The sequence below is a fragment of the Mytilus trossulus genome, chromosome 13 (assembly GCF_036588685.1).
Source record: "Mytilus trossulus isolate FHL-02 chromosome 13, PNRI_Mtr1.1.1.hap1, whole genome shotgun sequence".
Lineage (NCBI taxonomy): Eukaryota > Metazoa > Mollusca > Bivalvia > Mytilida > Mytilidae > Mytilus > Mytilus trossulus.
In genome coordinates, this window is record NC_086385.1 from 59,452,447 (window position 1) to 59,468,663 (window position 16,217).

Here is a 16,217-nt window from a genome sequence, read left to right on the forward strand (position 1 = left end):
ATCGTTAAGTCTCCGTTCCGATCGATAGTCTCATAAGGTAAATCAGTCCGTTAAGGAATGTCAAGATAAATCAGACTGAATCTTCTAGCGAGCTGTTCAGATCCGTTAAGACCGTGTCAGACCAAAACAGATCAAATCGCAAAATTAACTTTCAAAAGTGTAAGACTATGTTTAGATCCGTTCAGTATGCTGGTATGATACCACGAGTTACGGCCCTTTTGGTTGATAAGTGCATTTTAGATTAATTATATATTTATTTAAAGTATTATATCTCTCGAATGAATAATAATAAAAAAAAAAGTAATTAAAGATTAAATTCTCTGTTGGATCTTTATTACTGTTGTAGTTTGTAGAGGAACTAATAAAGTATTCGTCTATATATGTTGCTTATTTTTTAATTAATATTAGTTTATTTATTTATTAATATTAACTATAAATTGCAAGGACGTATGGTAATTATATAGGTACACACAAACATGTTTGCCATACATTTAACCTTAAAATGTTGTGAACCCTTTGTGAACATATTTTTCGTAATTGAAAATCAGAAACGTAAAAATCTTTAACATAACCTAAAAAAAGGCGATGTTGTATAATTGCCAACGAGACAATCAATACAAATTAACACATGCGTACTTTTGTTTTAATTCGTATTCTGTTGATATGTCCTACTTTACTATTACCGTTGGAGCTGGGGTTTTTTATTATTATTTTCGTCCTTATTACTCTGTTAAACTCGGAATCGCTTCTATTATCATAGCTTTTTACTGTACAACATATAATCACAAAATATTCATTTTACACGACGGTGCGTCTAAAGACCACTAAGGTCGCCAACGTCCATGAAGCTGATCATGATACTGCATTCAGTCTTAGTCGAGACAGTGTTAAAACTCTAAAGTACTACCGTATAAAGATTTTCATTCAAATAATTAGTATATATATATATATCCTAATGAGTATTGTCTAACCCATATGCACAAGTGGCAGATAAACCGACCGGGGGCACAGCACCCCCCCCCCCCCCCCCAACATACACACTTCTTGTCTAGAGCAGAAATAAATCACAGCTTGATTTGACTTCTAAAACTGGCCCTTATTTCATACAAACGTCTGCATACTTGATTAATGACTACTTATCGGTGGTGTGTAAATATTGACACCTGTGTGTAATGTCTCTGCAAAACTAAGTTTTAATGTGAAATACATGTACATGCATGTTGATTTGAATAGTACGTTATATTAGTTTATAATACAATACAGATTCAGATTGATTTACAAGTGAAACTTCTGATCTGTGTTTTTAAAGAATAATTCCAAATATATGTTTAATGTATTTAATTTTTTTTACATTAATAAGGCCGTTAGTTTTCTCGTTTGAATTATTTTACATTGTCTTATTGGGGCCTTTTATAGCTGACTATGCGGTATGGGCTTTGCTCATTGTTGAAGGCCGTACGGTGACCTATAAATATTAATATTTGTTTCAGTTTGGTCTTTTGTGGATAGTTGTCTCATTGGCAATCATACCACATCTTCTTTTTTATAATGGTAGTTACATCTATATTTGGATATCTCTTCATTTCAAAATTTAGTACTCACAAAAAAACATTATTTGTGGATGTTTTTTCTTATTTTTCTTCGAAAACGTCTTATTGTGAATTTATTCAGCAACATATTTAAAAACTGGCTAAATTTGTTTTGAATACCATACATGTACAATATTTGTTTTTTTGAACGGAATGTTGTATTGCCTTCCCCTTTTATTTCCTCCGGTCCAGGAAAATTTATTGACCATAATCAAATGCGTTTTGTTTTCACAAGATCTACTTTGGAACAGAATCTCGGACTTATACATTTCTCTAAAAGCATAGAGTTCTAAAATGTGTGTATTTTCTTGTCTCAATTACCATGTACATGTATGAGGATAAGAATAGGTCATCATTTATAAAGATAGAAAGAATATATAGATGATGAAATATAAAAAAAACAAATTGATTGATTGTTTGGTTGTTTCACATCCAGTGGCAAATATTTGATGCATTTAAGGCAGGCAAATATTTAGTATAAAGATAAATGGTATAAACATAAAAGATATATAGAAATGATGATCTGAGCTCCCCTCCACGAACAAAAAATCACTCGTACTTGCATATATTAATCTAAGTAAAATCTGGATCCGAACCTGTTATATTTGGCGTAAATTAAAAATTTATGTTTTATTAAAATACTTGAATTCAATGGCACGTGCTAGTAATCAACCGAGGCAACAGTAAACAAAATCAATGATCCATAATGCAAAAAGTAAATGACTATTTTACAATATACAATACAAAGGTACCAAATACATTCATTTTCTCCGTTGACTGTACAATCGCTTGCAAGTTAACTGTACAATTACTCGGAGCCTTCCTGTACAATCACTTCGAGCTTTTCTGTAGAATTGCTTGGCCAAATTTATTCAATACATTGCATATGCATTGCATTGGTTGTTCCTTGTCTGTCCTATTAAATTCATCTATGGTATTTGAAATGAAAATAAGCACAAAACCAGTAATTTTGACAATTAAGATTCTATTAAGGAACCCTTTTAAAGTGACTATACCAAACACAAAAACAAAATGTGTACAATAGATATAAAAAAGAAGATTTGCTAAAGAGACAACTCTCCACAAGAGACCAAAATGACACATAAATTACCAACTATAGGTCACCGGACGGCCGTCAACAATGAGCAATACCTCATAGTAAGCTATAAAAGGCCCCGAAATAACAATGAATGATATAAAGTGTTTTAACACCACAACTACAGAAGAAGGGTGGCTATATTTATATTTCCATATGTCGGGGTTTAAATTCCATTCAATAGAAGTAGATGGGGGGAAAAGGGTGTTTGGTTATATTTAGCCTATCGTGACGCGGGGAACTGCTATATAGTTGTAAATAATTCGAAAATCATAATTTAAATTTCACCAATAATAGGGAGCATTATGTCGCAGAAATAATTAAGGGCAGTCTTTTTATGTAAAGAATATACCACATTGAGCTTTCTGACCTTTCTTCTGTCTTCTAGCAATTTCCGGACTATTTCGAAATATGTAGCTTAACGTCTGACAGATAAGTATGCAAATTCAAAAATTACATGTAGTTTAATCCGGGTTAAATTTAAACGATCAAGTTTATTTCTCTATAATGCATAATTGGGACAAATTCGTTGTTCAAAATTATTTTCCAAGTGTTATTTAGAATTCAAATATCCATATTGAAAGTAAATTTTAGTATTGTTTATTGAATCAATTAAAATCCAGATCAAATCCGCTAAAAGAAAATAATGACACTCAGTTTTGTTGAATTTGGGTTTGACTGACCTTAATTGATATTTTGTTTTAAAACAATTATTCAAATTAAATATACCATTATTTTTACGTTTTTCAGTGGGGGGAGGGGGGGTCTTGGACCTGAAATAAATACTAGTAACAACAATACAGGCTTATAGTATTTTGAAGCATTTTTGAAGTGTTCCAATATAATAAACCAGACACATAACCTGTAATTTATGTCTCTGAATGAACGAATGATAATTTTTACGAAAAGAAAGAAAAAGCAAGTCTGTCCGAAAGGTGATTATCAATTTGATATTTCAAAGAAAAATATATTCATTGTATACTTAAACTTAAACCAGAATGCGTCGAAATGTCTAGTTTAAACATATTTTATTTGTTGAATTAAAGCAAAATGGATTAGACACAAGTAAATCATACTTATGAAGTCTTCTCCATAATACAATATAAAGTTTCAATAATAGTATAATATAATGGACATGCATATAAAACAAACAGTTTATACAATACAATACTAGCTTTCATAGGTAAACAAAGAAGAGAGAAAATAAAAAGAGAAAAAGAAATTGAAAAATCGTATAATTCTGTGGCGATGACGAATGATGACAACGATGACGTTCCGTGTCCTTAATAGTAAAGCTCTATCAAGACATAAGAAATCTGTTTGACCTTTTTATGAAATTTTGAACATGTTTGAAAATTTGAATCTTTTGTTTGTTCGAAAGTTCCAAGTGTCCGCAAATTAATAGTTTAGTATAGAAGACAAAGTTTTCAGATAGTCAGTTAAGGTTATGGAATCAGGTTTTTCTACATAGTGTGTAATTTGGGCAAACGAAGAAGTAATGGTAGACATCCTCAATATCGGACCCACAATGGCAAGAAGGGTCATTTATAATGTTAGCTCTAAATAGGTCATTGTTTAATAATGAAGCGGAACATCGCAATTGTGTTAAGATAATATTTAATTTCCTTGGGCCGTACAAATAAAACGTTTCAATTTTACATAATGGACTATCGTTTTTTAATTCTTTCTTAAATATAAAAAAATAGAGTCGACACTGCGAATTTTTGAATCAAGTTTATTCCATGCACGTATAGTAGAGGGAATAAACGATTCAGTAGTAAGGGAAAATCTACAAAATGGAACAATAATATCATGACCATTTCTCAACGGGTAGTTGGTTGTACTTTGTACACAAATAAGTACACGATTACATAAATATTCTGGTGCATGCTTTTGGTTCATGTTATAAAACATATGTAATTTTCTTCTCCTTATTCTTTCAAAAAGAGATTCCCAGCCAACCTCAGAATATAAAGTTTCAGTTTTTGTAAATAGTGGTAGACCTGTTACTATTCTTGCGGCTTCTAATTGCTAATTCTAATTTCTAATTTTTTAACTCAAAGCAAAGTTATATTTCAGTATAAACATGATAAAGTAATTTACCGGTATGATTGAAAAGGAGTTTTTCATTTAGAAAGCAATGACATATGGTGGTCATTTATAACAGCTGTCTCATTAGCAGTTTAACCACTTCCCATATTTGCAATTAAGACAATCATGACAATAAAAGAAAGTGATGCAACGCAAAAACAAAACGTACTTGTAAATCTACGAAATTATATTTACGGTATGAGTTTTTCTCATTGTTGGAGATTATTCAGTAGTACCTGTAACTGCTTATACCCATTTCTTATGCACTTTAGTTTGATAAACTCACTAAATATCATGTATATACCACATCTCCTTTTGTTTATATGCATTACAATATCATTTACAATTGTAATTCAAATCTATATATCAAAGCAAATTGAATTGCACCACTTTCATTTATGCATCCTTTGGCAAAATACAAGTTCTTAAATTACACAATATAAATTGATTTTTATAAAAATAAAATTTAGTATACGACTCTTAACAGATACAAATATAAGAGCTGATTGCTCTGAGGTGGAAGAAGGTGAATAAAAGGTAACTTGAATTACCATAAAAGCAGCCCCACTAACACAATGCCCATAAATGGGACATAAATATAGTAAGACTTGTTACATAGATACCCGTAAACTTTTGAAAGTTCCCATGTTTTTTTTAGTGCGCAACAACAATTTTAAACATAACGATTGTTAGTAAAGTATTTTGCACAATCTGGATTGTCTAGAAAAAGTGTCATATTTGTAAAATGAACTTACATGCCTTTTTCGCAAAGTCTGTTTGCATGATTTTAGTTATTAAATCGGTAGAAAAGATGAACATGTAGCTAGCAGACCAGGATTTATTTATTTGTGTGAGAATATTTAGATGCTTGTTAAAAATTTCCAATTTTGAATTTTGCACAAAGATGGACCTTCAACAGGTTGGAAACAACACTCTAAATGAGGGGTAACCCTCATTGGAAGAACATTACAACCCGCTGTAAAAAATTAGCACCTTTATATTTATATTCGTCGATGAAACTTTTCCCCAAGAGCTATGCATCTATTAAGTATTAAATGTTCAAATTTTAAACATGTCAAAATAATTTTGTGATGTTTCTAAACTTATATCATGATATCTTCTTCATCAATTTGACCCCTCATTTAGAAAAGTTGTTCCACATATAATGAATTTTCCCACTTTCAAGTTAAAAGTCTTTACTTTTTTTTTTGTCAAAGGGATACCACTCATAATAGTTTGGGGGGAGGGGGCGCACAACCTTTTTGTTGGTCTTTGTGAAAAAAGAATAGTACATTGTCCTTTAAATGATTTAATAGATACACAAAATATACAAAAAGTATAATGTCAATAAATGAGTGGAAAAAATACTATGAATTATCTTTATGGTAGTACAGTAGACTCCTGTCTCTAGTCCAAATCATTATGACGTCTGGCAAGGCTATTTTATTTTTCTAGAAGGCGTCCCAGAAAAAAAATTATAATATCCTTGCAGGACGTCATAATTATTTGGACTAACTCCTGCCAATCGGATACCCAAAATGTCAGCTAAAAATATCCGATTACCCAAAGAGATCTATATTCATTGAATATTCTACAATAATAAGTAGATCTCTTTCTTAATATGTGAAAGGGTTGGAGAATTGATGGAGTGATTTTTATCAGTTACATCACCACGATATTTGCGATGTTTGCGTGAACAATTATCAGCTGATTATGTAATAATTAAATTTGGTTGCACTTCCGTTCATAGTTTGTCTTTACTTGTATAGTAAACAAATTGAATATCCATTATTTACATTTTCATACAGGTAAACTAATTTGGCTATAACTAGATCAAAGCATGTCTGTGTAGAATCTCTTATCTACAAATCCTAATTGTTATAATTTAATTTCTTTGAATAATCAAATTTAAATTCATGAAAATAATCATGATTGATAAAATAGTATTGCATGAAGTTTACGTTTTCGAAAGACTATCAATGTTTAGGTCATAGTTCTAGAGACTTCTTCACAAATTTGTAAACAAACCAATATGGCCGCCACACGTGATGACCTTTGCACATGTGAAACAAATATTTCTGACAAAAGTGAGATTTTTCTTGTCAAAAGGAATTTATATTTATATAAAATAAATTATTCAGAAGGAGGTACATTCAGTTTAGATAATGTTTCTTATTCTATAAGCATTTAGAGTTTAATCAAAATTATCCCAACAGCAACGTAGAACGTACTGTGTCAAATACACATACACGCGTAGATTGACTGGTACCCGATCGTAATGTTACACATATATCAACTAGCTAATGCCCGGAACGTAGTAGCGGGAACCAGGATAATACGTAGACAACATGCATGACTTACGAAATTAAACACGCTTACAGTATCTCGTCCATAAACCGAAAATCATGTTCAGTCGACCTTTCATTGTTATATCAACGTCTGAACTCTTTAAAAATCTTTAGATGTCAGATAACACTCGAAATTGACCCGACCTCTTTCCACACGGAATACAAATATAATGATAGTTTGTAATCAGGTTGACTGCTTATAATGTAAAATACACATTTATAACAAGTTTTTTAAACCGACCAATCACACCGATCGTTTATTTATTTCCCAATGTAAATGAAAGAAACAAAAAACATATCATACCAGAAAGAAGAGGAGAAAATTGAACATTTACGGATCTATTTCTGGCCAAATGACCCCCTACATAGATTTGTTGGACGTCGCGTATGAAAAGATGTACATCATGACTTGAAAGTCAGGCCTTAAAGCACTGCCTTTAAAAATATGTCGAATAAAAACTAAGTATATTTTTTCTAGGTTATTTCGAGATAATCGGTATTTAAGTTTACGTAAAACATTTAAGTGTTTCTTTACACTTATAATTATACTTTCAATATGATTGTTCCATTTTGCATCACTACTGAAATTTACTCCCAGGTGCTTATGAGATGTACTTAAAGGTATATTTTTACCATTTAATGAAAAGCTAAGGTCTGGAGTCTCAATATTTGAGAAAATCATAATTGCGGTTTCATCTGGGTTAAATGACAAAAGGCATTTAGAAGACCAAACATCCAGCTCTTTCAAGTCGCGATCGATAACAGATTTAATCTGTTCTCCGTCGTTACCAGAATAATTGAATGATGTGTCGTCAGCAAATAGCCGACACAGTGAAGTAAGCTTATCAGCAATATCATTTATATATAAGACAAAGAAAAGAGGGCCCTGCATTACATGTAATAATATTCGTCCATACCAATTGTAAGCAAATAAAGTCGTCTTGCAGGCCTGCAGATTTTTTTGAAAAATTAGTGTTCTCCCCAAGAACCGGTTTGGCCACAACATAACAATTTCAAGTTTATTTACAATTAATACAATGTGTATATATAAAGTATGTTTAAATGAACATGATGAACATATGTTCTCATAGTTTATGACTTTATTCATTATAGGTTGAAAAATACAGGTAAAGTTTAGATGTTTATGAAGTGTCCTATATTTTGACTTTAGTGGAACCTTAACCACAATTATCTTTTGTTGACACCCGTGGTCAGCAGACTGGTTAGAGTATGTACTCATAGATAAACATAAAATGTACGGCAAACGGAGATGTTCAATCGATGTGGTTCTTAATCGAACGCTAAACTTTTAATGAAATGGGCTATATTTTTTTTAAAGAATCTCATTAGGTCTCTGTTAAGTTAACGCATGCAATACGATTAAAAAAAAAATGTCCAATAATCAGATGTACCTAATAATATATACATACACACAGACATAACATACAATTGTAAATATGAAATACCGTGGTGAAGGTCAAAATAAGTGTCATAAAAGGAAACAAATAGGGCTATGTTTTAGAGACACTTTTGGTTTTATTTTTTGTTCCTTTCGAACCAAAGAAAAAAAAACAAAAAAAAACAAACAAAAAATAGATTGGAACAAGGTTTACAAGAAAAACAAACAACTATGTATCCACAATACACACAATATATTAAGTTGGAATGTGTGTTATCAAACTTACGGTACTAACTACTGTTGTTTGTCTTTTTTTATTGAATCTTTACTTCAGTGTTTTTCAAGCTTAAGAATAAGAATGAATGAACAATAAACAAAACCAAAAAAACGAGGCTTTAATTTACCCTAAAACAATTGTGTTGTTGAATGAACATAGAATTTTTTAATATGATCACTGACTTTAATTGCTTTTGGTAAGATGCGGGGTTTTCATACAATTTCACATTTGGGATAGAAACAATCTGTAAATATAATATTTTGTTATTAACTGTTCAGCACATATGACACACTCTACACCAGTTATACAATTGTAGTAGAATTATAGATAAGTCTTTATTACATATATGTCAATATGAAACATGGTAAAACCTTGTATTCTACAATCCCTCAGATTTATTTATGTTCGTGCGTACTTCAAAATTGTCAATCTCCGACTCGAGATCACTAATATCATTGAGGTTTTGCGCTTTTGACTGTCAGCATTCACTTTGATAAAGATCCGACCGTCTGTGGTCCAGCAGGCATTGATTTTGTTGTTGTTCTTTAGCGTTGCTAACTGTTTGACGAGGTTTGTCCTAAAATGTGTTAGGTTTCTGTAATAAATGTTCCATTAGGATCACCTTTCAGAGCTTTTTTGTTGGAGTATACCAGTTGTCTAGTTCTGTATGAAATAAATCGGACAATTACATGAGACCTTCCTTGTTTGAGCTTGCCGATGACATGAGATCGTACAATGTCTCGAATACCAATGTCGAGTCCTAGTTTGTTGTTGCAGATATCTAGGATGATGTTATCTGTATCGACTAGATGAACGATTTTTGCTCCTTCAAATTGTCTGCGGGAATAGGAACAGTGTTGAAATGTCTCTTCATCTTTATAACAGTCACAAGCCACTTCTAGAATTAAAGATCAGCGATCGATTCAAAATTTATGCAATAATATTTTGTCAAAAGTGATCGAGATGCCCTTATCAGGTAATTAAAATAATCGGATCCTTATATTTTTTTCCAGAACACGTTAAAGTTAATATCAAAGCCATATAATACATGTTTTATATCTTTGACTATTATGCTAGTACCAGAGACATGTATTATATGTCTCTGCTAGTACTAGTATAACTTTCTCAGGTTATAGTCTCTGTTGATATGCATCTTTCTTTTAAGGTCTTAAAAAGTCTTGTTTTTCTCTAACACTTTAGAATAGTATATGGGCGTTTTTCAATAAAAGCGTACTTTTCAGACCTAAAAAAAATGGAAAATCAACTTTTCTAAAATTTAATTTCAAGAGTTATTTTGAATACCTCTATAATTAACCTGTTTGAAAACAAAAAGTGCAATCTTAAATAATCTTTAAAATGATATTATTTTCATAATTTGTGTTCTGTTTCGTAGGGGACTTTTGTTCTAAACACACATAATTTTTGCAATTTTAAATGTTTCCGATAGACATTCGCATTTACCAGAAACATAAATAATACATGGAGATGTGGTTGCGTGTTCAACATTTGAAAAAGTTTATAAATTCTAGATTCGAGCTAAGAAGCAAAGAATATGCCCGAAATGCAAGTTTCCCAATAAATTTCAGATATCTAGTGATGAAAAAATATAAATTTAAAAACAAATACAAATTAAAAGTTTTTCGAATTTTTCCGTAGTCTATTCGTCAAAAAAAAACAACACCAGCAATCCAAAATATGAGAAATCATAAAATACAAATCTAACAAGACTCTCAAAGGTGTTTACCAAAAATTATTTGAAATAAAAGATTTTTGTGCAGACGAGAAACAACATTGTATTATATAATTAGCATGAAAATTAAAATTTGACCAAATGAATGAAAAACTTTTAACAGAGTAAGTGCACATATTTCTAGTGGCGATAACCACCCATATCCAGGTAAGGTCGCCGAAAAAGAAAAGTATATTAATAATAATAATTATCAATTTCATGATGTTATAGGATTCAAGTTAGAAAGAATCTTAAACACGATTCATGTTTCCCCATGTATAGAGGTTAAAACAGAATTATAATTTTTATTTTTAAATTAAATTCTAAAATACAAGAGCATGGCTCTGATACTTGACAGTTCAGCGAACACTATTACACGATGCTATTGATAGAAAACAAAGGTGAGAGATTCAAATTGCTAGACGGTAGATTTTTTTGTATCATCAATGCAATTATGCAACGATAATAAAAGACTTATGAGTGTACAAGTATGACAGAAATACTTTTACTTTATTAAATTTTTTTTAACAGATGGAATGCTTGTTAAGTCGTTCCAGTCATAGTTACTAGTAATTGTCCATCCATTGCGATATTTCATAGGGTTCATTCATTCGGTACGTCTAAACACTACACAAAGGACTATACAATGCCACTAAAGACTAGAAGAAGTGCTGTTATGTGTATTATTTTTACATATTATGTTAAAGATTGATATTTAATGCATAAATTTCAAATGTTATGGAAAAATAATCATAAATAAACAAGATATTCAACATTATCAAGGCACGTGCCCGCTTTTTTTTGGATATGCCGAAAATCAATGAACCGGTTGACACGTGCCAAATAACACAACAACTGATTAAACAATCATAATATTTGTATTTCAAGTAATAAACAATTGTAGCGAAACAAATTCTGCTTAATATTTTGTAATTAAATGTGTTTTTCTTATCAAAATTTAATAGAAAAAACAAATAATTTTGTTTTTGTTTTACTTCTTTCCCGACAAAGTTATTTGCCACATGTGCACGACTTTGATTTGCGCCAACTTAATGACTAATAAGTTAGAGTGTGGTCAGATTGCTATGCTATGACTTAATCAAAAACTACCTTGACCAACATCTAACCAGAAGCGGAACGAATGGACAGACGAACGAACGAACAGACGGACGAACAAACGGACCCACAGGCCAGAAAACATAATTCCCCTCTACTATCGTAGGTGGGGCATAAACAAAAATTACCGATTTTTAATGTCTTCATATATGAAAATAAATTATGAAAAGTGCACCACAAGAAACAAACTGGTTAAATTGTTCCAGCTCCATACCAGTCTATTCTTTAAACGCATGTCCGTCGTCGCCTGTCGTCACATCCAAGCACTCTTGCAAGAAATATTAAACAGTATAGAGATACGTGTACAATACACATTATAGATAATGTGTCCGATCACCCGAAAAATAAAATTGGTTCCAACGACAAAAAACGCTACGAAGTATTAGATTCAATTTTCGGTTCTACCGGACTTTTCACAGCCCAATTTCAAGATGAGTTTAATCCAAAAAAAAAAAGCAACAAATACCTCTGCCGGCTATCAAAACTTCAACACGTACTTTAAAAAAAAATATATATATAAATGTGAAATAAATATTCAAAAATATATATATATGTAAGTTAAAATACTTCTTCATTCTGACAAAAAATATTAATCAAATTTCAACAATTATTAATATCCAACGTTACCAAACTTGTCGATTAAACAACCAAACAAGACAGAACCAATTTAATGTCATATTTCCTATTTTTTATATAACTATAAGCATGATAAGTCTTTCATCTGGCAAGAACACCCCTATTTCATGTCTTTAGCGGACAAGCAGTGAAGTTATTCTTTTTGCTGTTACTGAATATACGAAGAAGGAAAATAACTCCGGAAATTAATTTGAAACTTTGATACTCAATACTTTTCCAGCAGAATATTCAGATCCCTTGGGACGTCCAGTGACATATATATAACATGCATGTCGGAACATAAAATTTGGCATACAGTACTTTCAGAACGATGTTTACATTATAAAACATTATACCCACAAATTGTGATGACGAATGGCTTCCTTTGTTCGAGAACAATTTTATTTAAATAGAAATCTGTGATTTTACTTTGTCCATTACTTCGACGAACCAGAGCAAGTTAAATATCGACCTGTATTTAATTTAAATTTGTTCTCTTCTTCTTCTTTTGGTATACACTAGTCCATCGACAGCCCATGATAACATACTGTTGTCATACGAGGACTAGTCTATTTACAAAACTGTTAACCCAAATTAAACAAAATGCATGTTTCTTTCTTATTTTCAATGTAAAAATGTATGTTATTTTAAATTGCAACTATCTATAGTTCCGTAACTTTCTATCAAAGCGTATAAAAGAATGGTCGATAAGTGCGTATTTTTTTGTTAAATCAATATTTCTTGTATATTTCAAACTGTCCTTCACTTTTGACAACGAGTACTTACATGTCTCCAAATTTACCATTGGAACAAATGCATGTGTAAGCAGATTTTTATTTTATCAAATCTCTTTTTGGAATTATTTAGATTTTTATAAATAATTTTCTTTACACCAGAAATGTTATTTATAAACAGTATTAAATTGTCAAAACAGCTCGTCAATATGAAGAAGTTGACTTCTTATTTTGAAAGGTAAATACAAATTATTTTTGTATTTTTAGGTGAAATTTCCATATATAATTGCATTGTCCAACTAACGGAGTCTCGGTTTTAAATTTCATTATGTACATTTTGAAAAAAAACAGTCTCAGGTCGTCAAGCTACCCTAGTCCCAAACACAAGTTGGAGCAAGATGACAATTTTCAGCCTAGAAAACGTCACAATTCAAATCTAGATGAAGTTTGTAATAGTGGAGGGGGCTCATCTTAGGAGTCACTTTTGGATACAATTGTTAAACCTTCATGTTCACACGCTCAGCCATTGCAGTTTTCTACTAAAAATGATGTTGATAATTTTTCGTATAAACTGCAACTCAGTGATGAACATAAATATCAACTTCTTAGGAATCATTTTATTCCGAATAAAAAAATGTATTTCCAGTTACCAAGTATGGAGGCCGTAACAGAACATTTCAGAGTACTTTGTTAGAAAGATATGTAGGCCTTGTATATTCACCTTCTTTAAATGGCTGCTTTTGCATCTATTGCTTCTTATTTGGATTAGATGATTTAGGTGTTTTATCATCCAAACCTCTTTTAGATATGGCCCTACTCACGACAGGCTTACTAAACATTTTGGGAAAGACGATAAAGAGGCCAAACAATCACATGAATTTGCCAGGGAAAAGCCACTCAATTTTCTTGCTGTGATGGAAAATACCAAAGATGATATCAGAACTCAATCAAACACAAAAAATGCCGAAGTTGTAAGAAAAAATCGCGAAATCTTGTCCTCTGTTATCAAATATGTGATTTTATGTGGGAGGCAAAATTTGCCTTAACGAGGCCACAGAGATGACTCACAGCATATTGGTGACAAAAACACTAATAGTGGAAACTGTCAGGCCTTGCCGTACTTTTGCATTGACTCTGGGGACGTGAATTTAAAACGCTATCTCGAAAACTGTCCTCGAAATGCAACATATCGATCTAAAACATTATAGAACGAAATAATTGATTGCATCAAAGATTGTATGGTTGATGATTTATTGGCTGAGGTCAAAGACTCCGAATCAGTTTTACATATCTTTATATTCCTTGACCTAGGAATATGTGTATTGCATGGTGTTGTCCAAATTCATGATCTTCCATAATGTCGAAGGTATTTTTTAACCTTTTTCATACCATTCAATATTCATTTGGGACCACCCCCAATTTTTTCTGGATCTGCCACTGGTAATGACTAGTATATCACTATCAGACACGCAAGACAGAGATGTATATTTATCAAATGATTATACACCTGATAGTTTAACATGGAAAGTTTCAAGTTTTCGGTCGTGTACACTGATGGATAGCTCAGAAGTGAAACTATGCATGAACTTGCAAGTCCGACAGGAAATCGCTTGAATACCTGGCCGTCTCACCTCACAATACATTTGGGAGTAATACCTTTAGTCATGCTGGTGATCAGACAAGGGAAGGTCTGAATTTATTTAAATAAGTCTATTAAATAAAAGAATTATGGACAAATTAGGTTTTTGAAAACAATTTTCACTGAACGTCAGGGGTAATATTTGTACAAGTTAATTTTATTTACTTTACATATAAGAAATATAAGTAAATAAATAATGCTTGAATATTCTCCCCTTAATTTTGTCTGTAGTGTTGATTGCTGTAATCATATATTTGTTTGTTTGTAGCTCATGTTTACTAGTATAAACCAAGTTGTCATCACTGTTGGGTTTCTATTCTGAATTTTTACACTAACTCTGTTAGATGCCTCCTTCCAAGCCGAGCTTTTTATAGGGTCTCAATATGAAGTGTAAGTTTTTTAAGTCATTGCTGAAGGGTGTGCAGTGACCTATTATATAGTGGCTAACACGAATATAACTTGGTCTTCATGGTTTATGGTTTATAGTTATGATAGTCGTCTCATCAAAATTCAAACCTAGTGGCGGATCCAGGGGGGGGGGGGGGGGTCCGGGGGGGTTAGAACCCTCCCCTTTTTTGGACGATCAATGCATTTGAATGGGGACATTAAGTTGGACCCCCTTTGTCCTGGGTTGGGAACCCCCTTTTTAAGATGGCTGGATCAGCCCCTGATACCATATCTCCTTAGGCAAAAATAAAAATTATGTTTGCTTCCCCTCCCCCCTGCCGGGTCAAAAAATTATGTTCCATAAAAAATCGAAATTATTTTTCGTTCCCAAAAATCATGAAAATAATCTTTTCTGTTTTTGAAAAGTATTGTAGGCAAAAGGATTGATCATCTAAAAAAATACACTCAAATTCAGCACACACAACTCAAAGGATGCGCTGACTGGACAAGTCAATCCATTCATGTGACCATGCTATGACAGCCAGTTAAAACAAATTAACCTGCCTTCCTGGTCTGTTTACAAGGGTAGACCTTGGGGATGGGAAACAGACATTCTTTTAAATGTGGCCTTATTCATATTTTTTTTTATTGAAATTCTGTAATAAGAAGATTTAACTAGTCTATAAGTATCACATATACTTTATATTATCATTAATCCATTAAAAAAAAGTCCAGTCAAAACAACCATGCCAGACAGATATGACAAATAATGTACACTTTACAGTTCTTCCATACCCCAAATTTATGGTTAACCGTTTGACTAAACATTAAAACATGAAGATGGTGTCATTGTCAGATGAAATCAGCCAATCAAAAATGTCAAACATGTTCACCTTACATTCGTTCCATATGCCAAAAAAAAAGTGATCCTATACATATACAATGTAGCTTATAGCAATTCAAACATTGATGACCTTCTGCTGTTGTCTGCTCTGTAGTCGGGTTGGTGTCTTGTTGGCACATTCTCCATTTCCAGTCTCTAATTTTATTACAAAGTATATGAGAAACAAATCTTATCCCACTAACATGTTTAACCCCACCACATTTTTTATGAATGTGCCTGTCCCAAGTCAGGAGCCTGTAATTCAGTGGTTGTTGTTTTTTATGTGTTACATATTTGTTTTTTCGTTCATTTTT